The sequence below is a fragment of the Dermacentor variabilis genome, chromosome 9 (assembly GCF_050947875.1).
Source record: "Dermacentor variabilis isolate Ectoservices chromosome 9, ASM5094787v1, whole genome shotgun sequence".
NCBI lineage: Eukaryota > Metazoa > Arthropoda > Arachnida > Ixodida > Ixodidae > Dermacentor > Dermacentor variabilis.
This window is the reverse complement of record NC_134576.1, coordinates 119,490,493-119,508,594: the sequence shown is the minus strand read 5'-3', so window position 1 is coordinate 119,508,594 and position 18,102 is coordinate 119,490,493.

Genomic DNA, 18,102 nt, shown 5'->3' with positions numbered 1-18,102 from the left:
GTAGGAAGTGGATTTTGAATTGATGCCACAAGTCATTTGAGGAAATTTCGCGAGTATTGCAAAATTTTTAAATATCCAAGTATCAAATTTACAACTCCGTAACACAGCAGTAAAAAAGCAACATCGCAATTCTGTATAATCAGGGTGTCTACCAAGTTAATATTTTCAAATTCCCTGAGTTTTCCAAGTTTTCCCTGAGTGCCTTCGCAAAATTCCCTGAGTGACGCAGAACTATGTTTTATGTCAAGACGGGCTGAAACCATGTCGCCCGATGCTGTCACTCTTTAGTAAGCATATGAAAAAAATATAAAAAAACGACTTAATAAAGTTTGAACACTAAAGAGTTGTGTTTGTATTATTCATAAAGAGAATAGAAGGGAGGGGTTAGTAAAATTCACAGCAAATAAAATGTATTAAATAAAAATTGCAATCGAGTCGCACATTCTCAAATACAAATAAAATGGAGATGCATGCAAAAGTAAATATTTTCGAATATAAGCTATTACGATCAAATAAAAGCAAGCTGAGTGGATGAGGCCCCAACTTTGCCACAATTGAGGTTCTCTCTCGACAGCTCCTAAGTGAACCTCAACTGTCCGGACATACTATCAGCCCACGCAGTGTTGTGTTTTGCTGCTTTAAAGAACTTATTTTGGTTTGGATGAGGGACACCTGCATCTCGGCATCAGCCAACACTGCTTTTTGAGCTCAAGCTGCTTCAAGACGGCGGCAGCACGCTTCCTTTCCCGTTTCAATGCGCAGGTCCTTTCAGCACAATTGTCCTCCTTCGGCCACTCGTTCGCCCCACTGACCGTTTGAAGCATCTTCTTGGTCAGTCGCACAGTCCACGTCCCATTTTTCGAACTTCCTAGGAGTGGCGAAAACGTCCGAAAAATCGGCCAGTAGGAAAAACAAATGCATATCATTTACTGCCCTTAGGGGCTCAAAGCGCGACAGGCACATTCGAAAATGCTCAGAGGGCTTGTCGGTACACGTACTAGGCATATCGGTGCTCGTACTGTCACAGGAGATACCGGGTGCCAGCGTGCATAATTAAGGAATACATACTGTGTCTCGTGGCAATTGCCCCTTCCCACTCTTGTTATGCTTGACTGCAATACTTTTGCGTATGCTTCACCCAGTAACAGTTCTGTACAGAGGCGAAGCTGACTTTCGGGAACTGGCATTGTGCAACGCACCGTGCTCTCCAAGCTTCTAATCCAATCGCGAGGACCACAAAGGCGGAGTCGGTGCCATTGCTGACAAACGCGAATTCTTTCAATGAAAAACACGGCACCCAACGGCAAGAAGCTTAATAGCAGGCGTCGAAGCAGTTAGGCCTAGCGTTGCCGCAGTGGTGGCTACGGCTGCCAGCGGATCTGCGTGCGAGAGCGATGGTTCGAAGCGGCGAGGTAATCAAGACGGCAGCGGTGGTGGCTTTGATTATTGCCGTTTCGGACCTGCGGTCACGACAAGAATTCCGGAAAATCGGATGACAAAGGGTTCTTGGGTCCAAAATTTCAGATGTTCTGATACATTGACTTTATGGGGTACGTGGTGCTGCCGCGAAGCCGTCCAAATTATCGGGCATCCGGAAAGTCAGTCGTTGACTGTACACTGGCAACTCTTCCAGCCGACAACAGGGCGTCAAAGACGATTCATTACGTTTCCTGTCTGTTACTCGAGCCAACATCACCGCAACTTTCGACCCTTTCAATAAAATTACAGCTAATTTTTCCTGATAGAGGCACAAATTCCCTGACTTTTCCCTGAGTTCTTCCAGACTACTTAAAATCCCTGAGAATTCCCGGTTTTCCCGGTTGGTAGACACCCTTTTAATCCTCTAAATTCACAATTCTGTAAAATTCTGTAAGAGGCACCTATTAAATAAAGACATCTAAAGCGGACGAAAATTCATGTACTGTACACCGCTTTCCAATATATAGCACTAAATTGTGAGTGCATGGGGAATATTATTAAAACCTCGTAGAACGTCGCAACGGTGTCGCGTAAGCTGTAAATTCACGCGTCACATTTGCGCGTTTAAGATGCTTTTAACAGATACAGTTTACAGAAGTGCGACATCCGTTCTTGGTGCCGAGTTCCAGATTTGCGAACTTCGTGTTTTTTTTTTCGAGACGTAAATCTGCGTACCAAGGCCGAACGCCGAGGCTAGCTCGATATAACATAGCTTTCCGCATTAGCTCTCATGCGGAAAAATGCGATCGCGGCGCCATCGCGCGGGGTCCGGCGCATCCACATTTCGGTGTTCTCGCTTGTAGCGTAGTACGTTGCCACGCCTCCCGCCGACGTCGACTGACCAATCGCCATCGCGCGTCAGTATAGACACGTCGCGGCGCCTAAATTTCGCGTGTCCGGCGAGCTCTCGGCATTTCAGCTTGTTCGCCTCGCTTCGCGTCGACGAGTGATGCGACGTCTGCAGACACCCGTCGAAACACTGAACATGTGTCGGTCCACGCATGCTCTCAAGAAGATCCTGTCCAAAACGACACCTACCGGGTGTTTCGGAAATATATGCCTATATACATGGCCTCCGAGATCACGCGCGAAGGCGATCTCTGAGACAATGATATGTACATATGTAAGAGCGCCCCGCGAAACGGCTCACTCGCTGTCACGGTAGCTTCGCACGGAAGTAGGATTTCATGGCGCGTTCAGTTTATTACCGCGTCTGATGGCATTACTTGTCCCTCCTCACGCACCTCGGCTCCAATAGCCCACCGTTTCGTACACAATATGTCCGATTCGCGCCTTGTCTGCGACGATGCCGCTCAAAAAATGTATTTCGCTGCAACAAAACGACGACAGATGGCGCCACCGTTCCTCACGGCAAAATCGGCATTTTTTGAGTGACGTCACCGTAGACGAGCCGCACTTCAGATTTATTGCAGACGAAATAAATAAATGCCCCCAGACATGGTAATACTAACTGCACTACAGTGCGAAGTCATAGCGCCAACGAGCCAGCGCTTCTATTGACACAACGTTCTGCACAGACAGGACGCATATCGTTTGGTCACAGGCTGCATGCGTTAGGCCTAAGAAGGTTTCAAAAGCTTTGGTATGAGCACTATTTGAATAGTGACATTAAGAGGCGTAGGAAGAACGCAGCATGGAACAGGAGAAGAATTCCCGGCAGCCGGCAATAGAGATTGAGGATAGCAGGCTATCCTATGCGTGAAGCAGGTAACCGGTTGTTTCTTAGAATAAATGCGCTTTCCAAGGGAGCAGAAGCGCTGCGGAGCAGGGCGGAGGATAAGTGGGAGTGAGCAGATTGCAGAATCAGCTCACGTACAAATGGAGATCTCGGGAATGGTCTTCGTCTTGCAATGATACACACTGATGGTGATGCTGCTGTTGTGGTGGCGGTGGTGGTAGTAGAAGCAGTTGTACTTACTAGTAGTAAATAGTAGCAGTAGTTCTAGTTGGTCGCAGTAAACATTAGCAGTAGTAGTAGTATTAGCAGTAGTAACAGAAAATAGTAGTAATAGTAGTAGTTGTTCCTTCGGTGGTTGTGGAGACAACGCTGACGGTAATAATGGTGCAGGTTTGATGTGCCGGTAACGATCCATCGTGGTGTGATCGTGACGGTAATTACATGGTTGTGCTGTTGTGGTGGTCTCGTCCCGCAACGTACCTCTCTTTCCAGACTGCAGGGTGGAAGGTGCGAGCGACGACTGGGCAGAGGCCATCGTGGCGCCCGTCGTCTTCTCGTCCGGCTCTGTCATCGAGGTTAACAACGCGCGCTTGTCGCCTGCAGCAAGACGAAGGCACGTACGACTCAAATATCGCAACGTCCGCGCGCTGCACAATGGACACCAGCACTAAGCAATTAAATAATCACTTTCGGACGTCCGCCGCGCTTAACTTCCAGCATGACGACGGTTGTGAGCCTACACTGTAAAAAAAAAAGTTTGCACCCTTTTGGGTGTATATCTGCCACACAACGATAATCGTCATCTGCCTTGACGCGTTTCCTTTGTTTAACGCTGCGAGCCCGGTACTTTCCAGTAACTAACGGCATGCGAGTTATCAGCATGACATAGCATTCGCGACAGGACGTTTTCAAGAAAGGAAACGCATGAAGGCAGATGACGATTATCGTTGTGTGGCAGATATACACCCCAAAGGGTGCAAACTTTTTTTAGTGTATACACTTTAAAAAATTTACACGCCCCTTTGAGGTGTATATCTGCCACACAACAATAATCGTCGTCTGCCTTATTGCTTGCGTTTACTTTCTTCAAAACACCGCGCCCACTACTTTCCTGTCGGCAATGCTATGTCATGCTGATAACGACTGAAGTACCGGGCTCGCAGCGTTAAAGAAAGGAAATGCGGAGAAGACAGATGACGTTAATTGTTGTGTGGCAAGATACGACTCAAAGGGCGTAAACTTTTCTTGGAGTGTATGAACGTATACACTCTGCGCATACACTCTGCAAAGCTACGAGCCCGGTACTTTCCAGTAACGACCGGCATGCGCGTTATCAACATGACATAGCATTCCCGACAGGAAAGTAGCCGGCGCGGCGTTTTCAAGAAAGGAAACGCATCAAGGCAGATGACGATAATCGTTGTGTGGCAGAGATCCACTCCAAAGTGTGCAAACTTTTCTTAGAGTGTATACACTCTAAATGCAGTTGCACCCCTTGGGTTGTATAATTACCGCACAACAATAATCGTCATCTGTCTCGCCCGCATTTCCTTTCTTTAACGCTGCGAGCCCGGTACTTCGAAGTCACGAACGGCATGCGCGTTATCAGGATGACATAGCATTCGCGACAGGAAAGTAACGAACGCAGCGTTTTCAAGAAAGGAAATGCGGGCAAGACAGATTACGATTATTATTGTGTGGAAAATATACACCCCAAAGGGTGTAAACATTTTTTAGAGTGTAACTATGAATTGGGCGTAATGCAGTGAGTTATAGACAGATTTACACCTTCTAGTTTTCAAGGGTGTGAATTATTTTACAGTTTCCTCCGGTAATGGAAAGCGGCTGATCATCCGTAAAAAAAATGTAGCGATTAATCGAAAATTTCTATCTGAATAATTATTCATAATAATTAATTATTTAAGTCTGAATAATTATTCATAATAATTATGCAACCGCGACACATTTCAATAAAACATGAACTCGCCCCTGTAGCATATGACGGTTGGGCCACCGGCGTTAATACGAATGCGGCCGCTACATACGGGGAAGCTACAGGTCGTGACGTCACAAGATGCGGCGGCGCTGCGTCCGCTCCGGTGCAGGGAAAACAGACGTCGCGGCCCCAAAGAGTACCCACAGACGATACTGTGGCCGCAATGAACGCGTTTGTAAAACACTTCACCCTATTTTTTTTTTAATACTCAAGGGGCCCTGAAACACTTTTCTAACTAATCATAGAGTGGCCTCACCATTAAAGGACGTCGTCTCCCGAATCTCATGCCGGAATAATTTTTCGAGTCCTACAACTTTAAGTGGAGTTATCGCACTGACACCCTGCTTAGTTTTCGTCTTCTCCAGCGCGCTGGAAGCTACGCAGAGGAGAAGCCGAGAGGGAAAAACCGCCCCGGCCAAAAGTTGGGCGTCAAGAGAGCGAGCGACTTTTGGCTGTTTCTGACACGACATTGCAAGTTCCCTGCTGCATGCAGTTCAGTAAGATTCGGCTCGCATGTTCACAGCAGCCTCTATACGCCAGACCAAAGAAGATGTGTGAAGTAAGTGCGATCGTGTGCCCTGTACTATACATTCTAAGAACGGCTTGCACCATTTTCGGCTTTGTCACAGCCTCTGTCACAGAACGATAACCGTCAGACATCTTGGTAACGTCATTCGCGCTATTGGCATCATATAAAAGTAGCGGGTGCAAATGCAGACAGAAGACTATTATCGTTGTGGGACAACGGTACGCTCCAACAGGTCCAAAGTGTTTTAGAGGGCGTCTGCGTATGCCCTTGTTACACCCTATACACCGTAATTTACACCCTTAAATGTCTAAAGGGCGTATATTGGTCTATACCTCACACCCTTTTTGGGCGTAAGGTTGCGAGTCATAGACCGGTTTACACGCTTAATCACTTTTAAGGGTGTAAACTATTTTATAGTGTAACCAGACCTTTTTTTTACACTACGCTCCAAGAATAACGTGACCCTTTAGGGCTTATCGTGTCCTTCAAAATTCTTTAAAACTTGCCCTTTGAGGCGTACCTTGTCGCCAAACAATAATCGTACCCTGTCGTGCCTTCGTTCCCTTGGTGCGAACTCAGCGCTATCGCTAAGTTCTTGTCAATAACATTGTTTCACGCCGATAACGCGCGTTCCGTTTGTGGCCTAGAAGTACCGGACGCGCAACGTTAAAGAAAGGAGAGGCACAGAGGACAGGGGGCGACGATTATTCTTCAGGGACAGCCTCGATCCCCTCGAGAGCGCAACAAACAAAAATACCCCAAACGGCGTAAAAATTTGTTCAGAGCGCATCAGTCGCAGCTGCCCTTATAACGGTTACGGAAACGCAGCTTAAGTACTGTTCACTTACCAGTATCCGCCATTGCTCATCAGGGTGATAAGCGGAAGTCTTCTGCTCCAAGCAAGGCCTGCAGAAGAACACGAACGTGAATTTGACGATCGGAACAACAGATAAACGCGATCTAATTAGCAGTTATTGCGTCATTTATTTGACCATAAGGACCGACATTTATATGCCGTTGTAGGCTTGCGAAACTAAATCATTACTGTCGCAAATCTCTAGGGATGTATATGGAGACTCGACCACAAGATTCCCGAACTGAAAAGGATAACACTTCGCAAGTGTGAAGGCTGAGAAACAAAGTACTTTAATTGAGGCAAAAGTTGTCTCAAAATGCCGGTCCAGCACTCCTTTCGATTTCACCTTTCCAGCGGGAGTGAGTGAGTGAGTGAGTGAGTGAGTGAGTGAGTGAGTGAGTGAGTGAGTGAGTGAGTGAGTGAGTGAGTGAGTGAGTGAGTGAGTGAGTGAGTGAGTGAGTGAGTGAGTGAGTGAGTGAGTGAGTGTGCGCGCGCGCATAGATCAACATAAAGTGACGCGTCGCCCATTTCCAATTTGCGCAACATCCGCTATATCCCTGGATATGTCCAACGAAATTTTCCAAAATATTTATTTTACCGTTGCAAGTGCCAAATCTGTGGGAACTGCGCTCGCTCGGCTCTTTAATCTTACATGCTTACTGTCGCTGCCCGGCGACGAACGCTGCCCTGCAATTTGACAGCACGACAGCATGTGTCTTTTTGCATCGGATCCCCTGCATCCGAGCCAAAAACACAGGAACGCCGACCACCAACCTCTGAGCACGAAAACCGGCGAAAGGACTAAAGAAAGCTAACTCGTTTTTAAAGGAAATATATGTTGGCAGGCGCAAGAGAGTTTTAAATAATTTACTGTAATACTTGTTTCAAAGAGCTATAGTTTCGGTTTCCGCGCCCAGAAGGTGCACGAGTCATGACTTCGTTGTAAACACTGGCTGAATACTCCGTTCCCGCGGCGGCAGCCGCACGCAAGTGCAGCCGAAAGCTCGAAACGTTAAGTACCTTCTTTTTTTTTTTTGCATGAACGATGACATCGTACTTACCAAATTTTGCGGTGTCACGACGTCATGACGATGTCAGTTACGTCAAAGACCGCCGTTTCCAGACCAAATTCACCTTAAGGGGCGACAGCAACGAGATTTCACTACGGCTAAATTTATTTTAAATGAGTAGTAAACACCACTGAAGGCCACAGGGGTGGTAACTGTATAGCTTTTTTGTTATCAGACGTTAAACAGCACCTAAGCAGACGACGCGTGCACCTGGTGGTTGTCGCTATGACGTAAGTCCCAACTCGCCGCCTCCGAGATACGTTTCAGCGGGCCGTGGGCAGCCAGCCGCGGGCTCCGCCTTATCTCTGAGGCCATGCCAAGGAACCGCGCGTCAAGCGCGCGACACATGGTGCGATTTCGCGCGCGATCCGTCGTACGGCGCGTCGTGTACGACTCGATGAACGCGACGATTCGGGACACGCCGTAAGAATGAGTGAGTCGCGTGTCGCTCCGCCCAGAACTAGCGGTCCTACGTGGACGCTCGGAACACTGTGTATAACTTCGCAAATAAAGTGAGAACAAACGTCTTTTCACATCCCTCTCGTTTTACGCAAACGATGACAATGTAAACACGCCTGTGCGAACAGCGTAGCGTAGACGTAATCGATCGCAATATCGCACCACGTGTCTCGCGCTTTATGCGTCACTCCCGGCGAGCGCTAATGGCGGCGTTTCTCAGAAAGTTCAGTTATCAAAAACGACAACTTTTGCGAGCTTTTTGTGGCGCTTCCCCTCCCATTTCAAACGTCAGATTTTGCACGAATTCCCTCCTCTATATTACACTATTTTAAGGTAGGCTTTCTACGCGGTCGAAAATTCTGTTGGAGATGGCTTTTAAAGGGCCCCTGAAACGGTTCGGACAAATTTTGTAGACGCGTAGGGTACAGCTTAAGTAGAACATTCGCACCACAATTTAAGTGAAGCGTTACGTATTAATGGAGCTACAAGCGATTAGAAGCTACCCTCCTCCCTAGCCATGCTTTTCCTCCTCAACTCGTTCGCCGAGCGAGTGGGGCTAAGCTCCGCCTTCACTGGTTCAGCGTCACGATGCGACGTCACATCGTCCACTTCCGGTTGTTTTGGAGCCCGCCCCCGCCCGCGCGAGACCGCTCCGCTAGCCGCTTGGCCGTCGACCCCAAGCGAGAGCTATCGAAGCAGCGTGCGTTGCGAGCATTCTGTCGTAGCGCCGAACGTGTCTTGTATTCCGGTAACCACAGGCAAGCTGGTCATTTCGGCAAATGACTGTAGGCATAAACTCAAGCTGATGAAGGAACTTTAGCGTAGACGTACGTGAGCGGCCTGATCGGTCAGCACGGACCATACACTTGTTGGTGCAGCGTTTAACCAGCCAAACAAAGTGCTAATATTGCTCTAACCAAGTGTAAAACATTTTAAACATTTATAAAAACAGCGTGTTCATGATTACACTCCTGCGAAAAATACACACCAGCAGCAAAGAAGAGTACACTTCGTTGCTGCTACTGTGTATGGTTGAGCTCTGTGCCACCAGGTGGCTGCACCGTGCAGACCATTCGCATTTGCCCTTCTGCTCATCTCATGGCTCATCCCGTTACGGCAAAGTCAAGCGGCCTGACTCTGTCCCCTTGCGCTTGCGTTTTCCCTAATACCGGACTCGGGAAACGCTATTGCGTTAGTAATCTTCCGGTGTAAAGTGACGGCCACAAACGCGCAAATCCTGGCGCCGATCGGATAGCGGCAGTCCGATGCGCAGCAGCCAGTTCGCTCGTGCGCTGCCTTGAGGAGGGTCATGATGTCGCAGCTTGACATATTGCCAGTCGCTACGTTTGCAGTCCACAAGGCAACAAAGTCGAATCATAGTGCTCGCGAAAAGACTGAGACCGACTCTGACCGCGGAGCTCTCTTCAAAATGGAGTACGTTGTAACACAAGCAGACGACACATGCTGTGTGCCGGAAGTGCTTAAGTGTACTGAAAAATTATTCTTGTGCATTCTCTTTATGTTACTTTCTTTTCATAAAAACAAATTAACTAGCATTCCAACTATTAAGAAGATCATTTGTTTACCATAAAGTTGGAAAAATTATCGATCACGCGCCCTTGTCAGCCAATCGGATAGCTCGCCCCACTGACGTCGCATGGGTGATTTCGGTCATATGGGTAGGGGCGGCTTAAAATTCCGCCGAGCAGTGCGCTGCGATCGGCAGCGATATGCATATTTAAAACCTTATAATAAATTACACGCTTTACGCGGAGCACTTAGATGTGTCAATTAATGATCAGAAGGACCTACTCTAACGACCCAATACGTTTGTAGAAAACCGTCAAAATCGTTTCAGGGTCCCTTTAAGAAGCTACGCGGGACAGCTAGAAGTCGCAGATATATGTTTCTGGGTGGAATCACTGCATCTGACTGTCTTTTGGAGTCATATACCCCATAAAAAAGAAATAGTGACAAACCTCATGGCACGATTAAAATTTACATATAATTGCTTTGCTCGAGCCAGTTTCTTGGGAGCAGCGCACCGCGACGTCCTGAGACATTCGCTCCGGCTCGCTCTGTCGCCTCGTGCGCTACGAGTATAGCAGCATACGAGGCGTCCGAGTGTCAAAACGTCCCAATATCCTGGTCCCATGTGACCACCACGTGATCCTTTGTTTCCGAAACTTCGTGCTTGCTAAGTTTAACTTCCGAGAAAATTAAATTCTAGCGTTTCCACAACTTCGAAATTGTCTCAGTGTTCTTTAAGACCAACTTGGTGATCTGCAGCTAATCGAATATTCAGTCTTATCCTTCGTTCACAGATCCCTTGTTCACAATGAGTCGGTCATTACAAGAATCGTTTGTATTCATGCTCGGGCACTCTTCCTAGGCTTCGACAGTACACGGTGTCCCAATTTGCGCCTGTCAAGTTGGGGGTGCGGCCCTTACACGAATGCTGCCCGTGTCAGGCAGTACAGTCGGCATCACCCTTGTGTAGAACGCTGGAACGGCGACCTCCTGGGCGCTTCTGCGGCAGCCATCAACGTCTAACGCTAGCTGCTGGACACGTCTGGGACCAGAAACTACCGTTAGGCGTCGCTGGCTGGCTCCTTTTTCAGTGACGCTACCTGGGCGCCGCGGCAGCCGCCGTTCCCGCGCTCTACACAAGGGCGACGCCGACTGTACATACGTACGGCATACGACGTAAACACGATTCTCCTAAATTAGGAGCTTGATCAGAGCAATATACGTGGTCAGCGCTACACCCGCCTCCTCGAACTTGAAACGCGTGATTCTATCCGTTGCAATCGAGCTCACCCGAGGGAACAATTGGCGCAAAACAGCAGAACCAGGCGCAGACCAGATCGAACGCCGAGGACGTGCTTCTTCTTCGCCACTGGTGAGCTCTTGCGCAATCACGAGGGAGATGATGATGATGATGATCATGATGACGAGATGATCACGTTATGGAGCCTACCCGCTAAGGGTGACTGGCCAAGAATCGAGTGTCGTAGACAGTGAGAGAGAGAGATAAGGGAGGAAGCGAAGGCAAGGAGCTTAACTAGACTTTGTCCAGTTTGCTACCGTACACGCGGGGATAGGAGTGAAAGGGCATGCGTTGATTGAGTGTATACGAGGTTGGTCAGTCCGACATCATGATAATAATGAACGCGCAGCGCGCTTCCGCGTCCGGAACTGTTTCTGATTCACAATCCAAAAGCGATCCAATCCAATCCTAAAACAACGACAACGTAACTATATTACCAATTAAGTATGCACGAGTTATAAGCGCGACTTCTGTCGATAGATCGGCGAGCTCGAAAGCATGACTCATTGTCCAATCTCAGGAAAGACGGTAATTAGGTGACTGAGCACATTATGCAGGCACGAGTGCATTCTCCGTTCTTGCCCCGAAAAATCATGACCCGCACACACGCGTTACGCGCGCGTTCTTTTGATGCCGAACACAAGGTCTCCGGTTCGATTCTCTCCACAGCAGCGGCCGCATACCGACGCACACGGAACGCAAACGCGCTTGTAGCTTTGGGTGCTCGTAAAAGAACGACCCTGGCCGGTCTCCTTGATCAGCGCGCGCCGCCCGATCTCGGAGGGTACGGTCAAACATAACCAGACGTCCATATTGTTTATCTCGTAGTCCTTCTATATTGTTTTGGAACGCTCAACATTGCCTGGATAATTAATTCGCATGTACCTGAAAATTCAAGCCACGTGGCTGCGCCGCCCGCCGGAACAAAAAAAAAAAAAATTACGACAAGGATCTACTGAGCAACATCTGCACAGATCCACTGCCGAGGTCTGCCCTTCCAAGAGCAACATCTGCACAAAGGGAACGTATGGCATCCAAAATCATTCGGCGTTCGCCCACAGCGGGAAATAAAACTTGCCGCGACCCACCGCAGTGGGTCGCGGCAACCAAGTTAACCAAGTTCCAAGTTAATCAACAAGCGTAAGACAGCTGACATAAGGAAGTATAATATGGATAGAATTGAACATGCTCTCAGGAACGGAGGAAGCCTAAAAGCAGTGAAGAAGAAACTACGAATTGGCAAGGATCAGATGTATTCATTAAGAGACAAAGCCGGCAATATCATTACTAATATGGATGAGATAGTTTAAGTGGCTGAGGAGTTCTATAGAGATTTATACAGTACCAGTAGCACCCACGATGATAATGTGAGAGAGAGTAGTCTAGAGGAACTTGAAATCCCACAAGTAACGCCGGAAGAAGTAAAGAACGCCTTGGGAGCTATGAAAAGGGGGAAGGCAGCTGGGGAGGATCAGGTGACAGCAGATTTGTTGAAGGATGGTGGGAACATTGTCCTAGAAAGACTGGCCACCCTATATACACAATGCCTCATGACCTGGAACGTACCGGAATCTTGGAAGAACGCTAACATAATCCTAATCCATAAGAAAGGGGACGCCAAAGACTTGAAAAATTATAGACCGATCAGCTTAGTGTCTGTTGCCTACAAAGTATTTACTAAGGTAATCGCAAATAGAATCAGGAACACCTTAGACTTCTGTCAACCAAAGGACCAGGCAGGATTCCGTAAAGGCTACTCAACAATAGACCGTATTCACACTATCAATCAGGTGATAGAGAAATGTGCGGAATATAACCAACCCTTATATATAGCTTTCATTGATTACGAGAGAGCGTTTGATTCAGTCAAACCCTCAGCAGTCATGGAGGCATTACGGAATCAGGGCGTAGACGAGCCGTATGTAAAAATACTGAAAGATGTCTACAGCGGCTCCGCAGCCACCGTAGTCCTCCATAAAGAAAGCAACAAAATACCAATAAAGAAGGGCGTCAGGCAGGGAGATGCGATTACTCCAATGCTGTTCACAACGTGTTTACTGGAGGTATTCAGAGACCTGGATTGGGAAGAAATGGGGATAAGAGTTAATGGAGAATAGCTTAGTAACTTGTGATTCGCTGATGATATTGCCTTGCTTAGTAACTCAGGGGACCAATTGCAATGCATGCTCACTGACCTGGAGAGGCAAAGCAGAAGGGTGGGTCTAAAAATTGTCGGGCCCTTAGGCCCTCTCTGTAGCGCGCACGGGGGAAGCCTTTGAAACGCGCGCCACAACGGAACTCGTCGCATGGAGCATGCGCACCGATCGCGTTATCGTAAGAACTCGCGCGGGGACTGCCGGGAAGGGAGCTGCCCGATAAGAAGGCAGCGAAGACGGCACTCGGGGCTTTTTGCGGGGCGCGGGCTTGGGGAGGCGCTGGTGGGGCGTGGCCCGTCTAGGTTTCTGTCCGAGCGTGCTACAGAGCAGGGGGAAAAGCGTCTTTGTATTGTGTCTGCATGAAAGAGTGCTCTTGTTGTTCGCTTTTGGGACTATCTGCGCGCCTGGTTCGGTGCTTGCTTGCTTTCTGCGCTTTATGCATTCTGTTATCGCCTGAGAGATTGTGTTGGTTGATGGTTTGTAGCGGCCGTTCTTTCGTCGCTCCCTTTGGCTTGTATATTTTGTTGCCTCGCTGCTTTGTTGCTTGCTTCTTTGCTTTTTCTGCTTTTTGCTGCTTTGCTTCTTTAATGCTTGCTTCTTTGCCTTGTTCTTTTCTGCTATTGGCCGCGAGGCTGCGGTAATTTTGAGTGTTACATTCTATCGTAAATTAAAGCGGTTCTTGTTCCTTGCGCCTTTGGTCCTTTGTCGTGCTGGTCGCGGCTCGCGGACCCCCTGAGCGAAGGCTAGGGGCCTTCAAAATTAATCTGCAGAAAACTAAAGTAATGTTTAACAGTCTCGGAAGAGAACAGCAGTTTAGGATGGGTAGCGAGGCACTGGAAGTGGTAAGGAAACACATCTACTTATGGCAGGTAGTGACCGCGGATCCGGATCATGGGACTGAAATAATCAGAAGAATAAGAATGGGCTGGGGTGCGTTTGGCAGGCATTCTGCAATCATGAACAGCAGGTTGCCATTATCCCTCAAGAGAAAAGTGTACAACAGCTGTGTCTTACCAGTACTCACGTACGGGGCAGATCCCTGGAGGCTTACGAAATGAGTTCTACTTAAATTGAGGACGACGCAACGAGCTATGGAAAGAATGATGGGTGTAACGGTAAGCGATAAGAAAAGAGCAGATTGGGTGAGGGAACAAATGCGAGTTGATGGCAGGACATGTAATGAGAAGGGAAGATAACCGATGGTCATTAAGGGTTACTACAGACTGCATTCTAAGGGAAGGGAAGCGTAGCAGGAGGCGGCAGAAAGTTAGGTGGGCGGGTGAGATTAAGAAGTTTGCAGGGACAACATGGCCAGAATTAGTACATGACCGGGGTAGTTGGAGAAGTATAGGAGAGGCCTTTGCCGTTCAGTGGGCGTAACCAGGCTGATGATGATGATGACCGCAGTGTACCAGTGGCTCTGGCGTTCCTATGCTCAACACAAGGTCGCGGATATATGGTGTCGGGCAGCGGCGGCCCTATTTCGGTCGATGCGGGATGCACAAATGTTCTTGTTCCACCGCTTTGGGCGCACGTTAAGTAACTCCCCAGTGTGTCCGCCCAGCGGCCGCCCCAGTGGCAACATGGCGGACACGGCTTCGGAGCTAACTTCCCGCGTAACATGGGACCTCCGTTCCCGCGACCTGTGGACCGCGCTACCCGGTTAGACCTAGTGTAACGGGTGCGCGTATGCTCGATCGTTCTTGCCTTTGCCCGCAAGCGCCGTGACTGTCGCACTGTGGTGCATCTCCAGCTGACCAGCGGCCATCTCGGTTTCGGTGTGGCGTCAGAGCAGGCCCCTTCCCCGCCCCAGCTTCTGCCACAGACCATATATGGACTTGAACTTCGACGCGCACGACACCGACAGCGCTGAGTGCGTTCACCTTGGCGGCCCTCGTCTGATTGCGGAGATTTCTCTGCGCCGTATCGGAGGCTCGACGAACCCCTGCCGTACAGCGCGCCTTTGTTCGTTTCGGAGTGGCGGGGTGGCGTGACGCTTCCTGACCGTCGCTCGTAAGGTGAGCTTTGTGAAAACCCGTCTGCACGCCGTGCAGAAGGCACCCACACAACAACAGGATGGTACTTCCGCGTGCACGTCGTGCCAACCTATTTGTCTGCGTAGTGATATGGCAGGTCGGTACTTGAGCGACGCTTTTCGCAGCTAGCTTCGTCAAGGTCACGCAGTGCGACCGCACGAGGAAAGTCTCGGAAACAATTAATTGTTTTAAGTGTTTGCGTGCTGTGTCAGAAGCTCAGTTAGCCATGCGCTCTACGTGATGCAGACGACGCGCTGCTGGCGCGGTGCGCCTGTTTGTTTGTCGCCATACGTTCTTACGGATGTTTTTTTTTTTTTTTTAAATCGCCTGAGGCAGTTAGCGTAAGTCCATTCCTTGAGCTGGAATATTCAAAGAGGATGGCATTACTTGTACGAGAAATCGAAACACATATTCATAATTTTTTTTAAAAGAGAAAGCCACTAATTGTTTTCCTAATTAATTACTTTACCACACATATTGCAATTTACGAATTGTAGCCGGTGAGTGTTTTGTTAAAAAAGTAAGTGGAACGACAGTGCAATTTTACTGCTATAATTTCATCATATCGAGACGCCCATGCCATCCTCAAAAATTCGTTACAAGTGGTTATGCCTAATTTTAATTGAAAAATAGGCATATCGGCACATTGAAGTCGGTAAATTTCAATGCGCCGTAAGGGAATTATACAGCCAGTTAATTAGGAAATTTCCTGTCAATATTTGGCTGACGATATGTTTCGATTTCTCGTGAAAGTAACGTCCACCTCGTTGAATAACCCAGCTCGAGGACTAGAATTATGCGATATGCCACAGACGATTTTTTTTAAATCCCTTCAAGTTAAAAACTACCACCCCGTACATCAACATGGCGGTCGCTGCCGGTCGGAGATGGGTGTAGCGCAGAATGTTAGTAATCGATATTGGGCAAGCTAGAGCCCGCAGAGAGCTCCGAAACTTCCAAATCAGGCGAACTGGCTTCTGCTTTGCAATACAATGTAAAACTCCAATGTTGTCCGTCAACTATGGCACGCGATCCCTCTTTTGCGTGTCATTCCACTACTTGCAGGCGAATAATTGCGGTTTAGACAAAACATTCTGCCACTACGCATGCATTCGAGAACGCTTAGGGCGCGGAGCGATCACGTGAGCATAACGATCGAGTGGCCGCGCATCTGGCTGTCGTTAGCGGACACGGAAACGGACGACTGAATGGATACATTAAATCATCATCATCACCATCGCAATCAACCTATCTTTATGGCCATTGCATGACGAAGGCCTCTCCCTGCTATTACACCCGTCTTGCGCTAGCTGATTCCAACTTGTGCCTGCCAAATTTCTTCATCACCCCACCTAGCTTTCTGCCGTCCTCGACTGCACTTCCCTTGGCACCCATTCTGTAACTCTTATGGTTCACCGGTCATCTACTCTATGCATTGCACTGCCTGCCCAGTTCCATTTTGTTTTTCTCCTAATGTCAACTAGAATATCGGCTATGCCCGTTTTCCCTCTGATCAACACTGCTCTCTCCCTGCCTCTTAACGTTACGCCTAACATTTTAGAGTGCAGTTCTTAGGCGCCCGTTCCTGCGGAAAGCGTCAGCGTCCTACCTCGTAACCGAGCGAACAAGCCCGGAGAAAGCTGAGAGCGAACGCGGAGGGCAGCGGGGGACGAAAATAACGCGGCGGGAGTGAATAGAGCGCGGAGGAGGAGGGTATGGAAAGCGTGAGAAGAAAAGCGTAGTGCCGCGCACGAGGACCTTTGCGGCCACGATGGGCTACGAGATGGCGCCAGAGTAGCGCGCGCCGTCTGCATAGAAACAAAGCGCTGCATGAGTGAAAGTTGCCTGCAGCGGCTGCTGTGAATCAGGCCCACGCCTCACCCACACGCTTCTTCTCGCGATCTCCCGGCAGTCACACTACACTTCGCTCAGTTTGCAACGTGCCGCACGAAACGGATTGTCCGCGCCAGCCAATATATCGCGAAATAAAAAATTACCGACGATTACGTTACTCCCTAATGCGAAATTTGAGCGCAGCAAATAAGCTGTTTCACCTTTTGGATAGATTGAGGCAAAGAAATCGAGCAACACATGTATGCGCTATCACAGAATTTTTTTTTTATTTTTCACACGTATTCCTTTAACAAAGACTCCACTAACAGTTCTTGACAGTCATGAAGGAAGCTTTGTGGTCGGAGAAATAGACTGATATATGTTCGACTTGGTACACCAATGCTTGATTCTCAAAGACGAGATGTATACAAGTGCCTCGCGAGGTTGTCACAGCCGTGGGGGAAGCAGAGGCTAAGCGCCGCCGCCGAGAAGACCCTGCCGTTCGCGCCGCCGAAGCGGAGGCTCATTGCCGCCGTCGAGAGCAACCAGCAGTAAGCGAGGCTGAAGCAGAAGCTCATCGCCGCCGCCGAGAAGACCCTGCAGTTCGCGCCGCCGAAGCGGAGGCTCATCGCCGCCGTCGAGAGCAACCAGCAGTAAGCGGAAGCGGAGGGGGGCGGCGTGTACACCCAGCGGCAAACGATGGGGGCAGAAGCGCGCGCAGCAAGCGGACAACACGATAAAGGGAGGAGGGAAGAGATAGCAGCGACTGACTGATGCCTTTGACTGATACTCTTTCTGCATGGCGGCGACGGTGTTCTATGCAGTCACGTTATCTTGACTCTCTAGCGGCGTCAGCGGCATCCAGCGGTATCAGTCGGTCGCTGCTAGCGCTGGGGGGATGAAAGGGGGGCGGAGCTGGTTACGAGGCCGACGCCGACGACAACGCCGACGACAACGCCGACGACGACGCGAAACCCAGGAACGGACGCCAAAGAGCTGCGCTCTAAAACACGTATACAGTTGCGCTCAAATTTCGCATTAACATTATGGGGTTTTACGTGCCAAAACCACTTTCTGATTATGAGGCACGCCGTAGTGGAGGACTCCGGAAATTTCGACCACCCAGGGTTCTTTAACGTGCACCTAAATCTAAGTATAC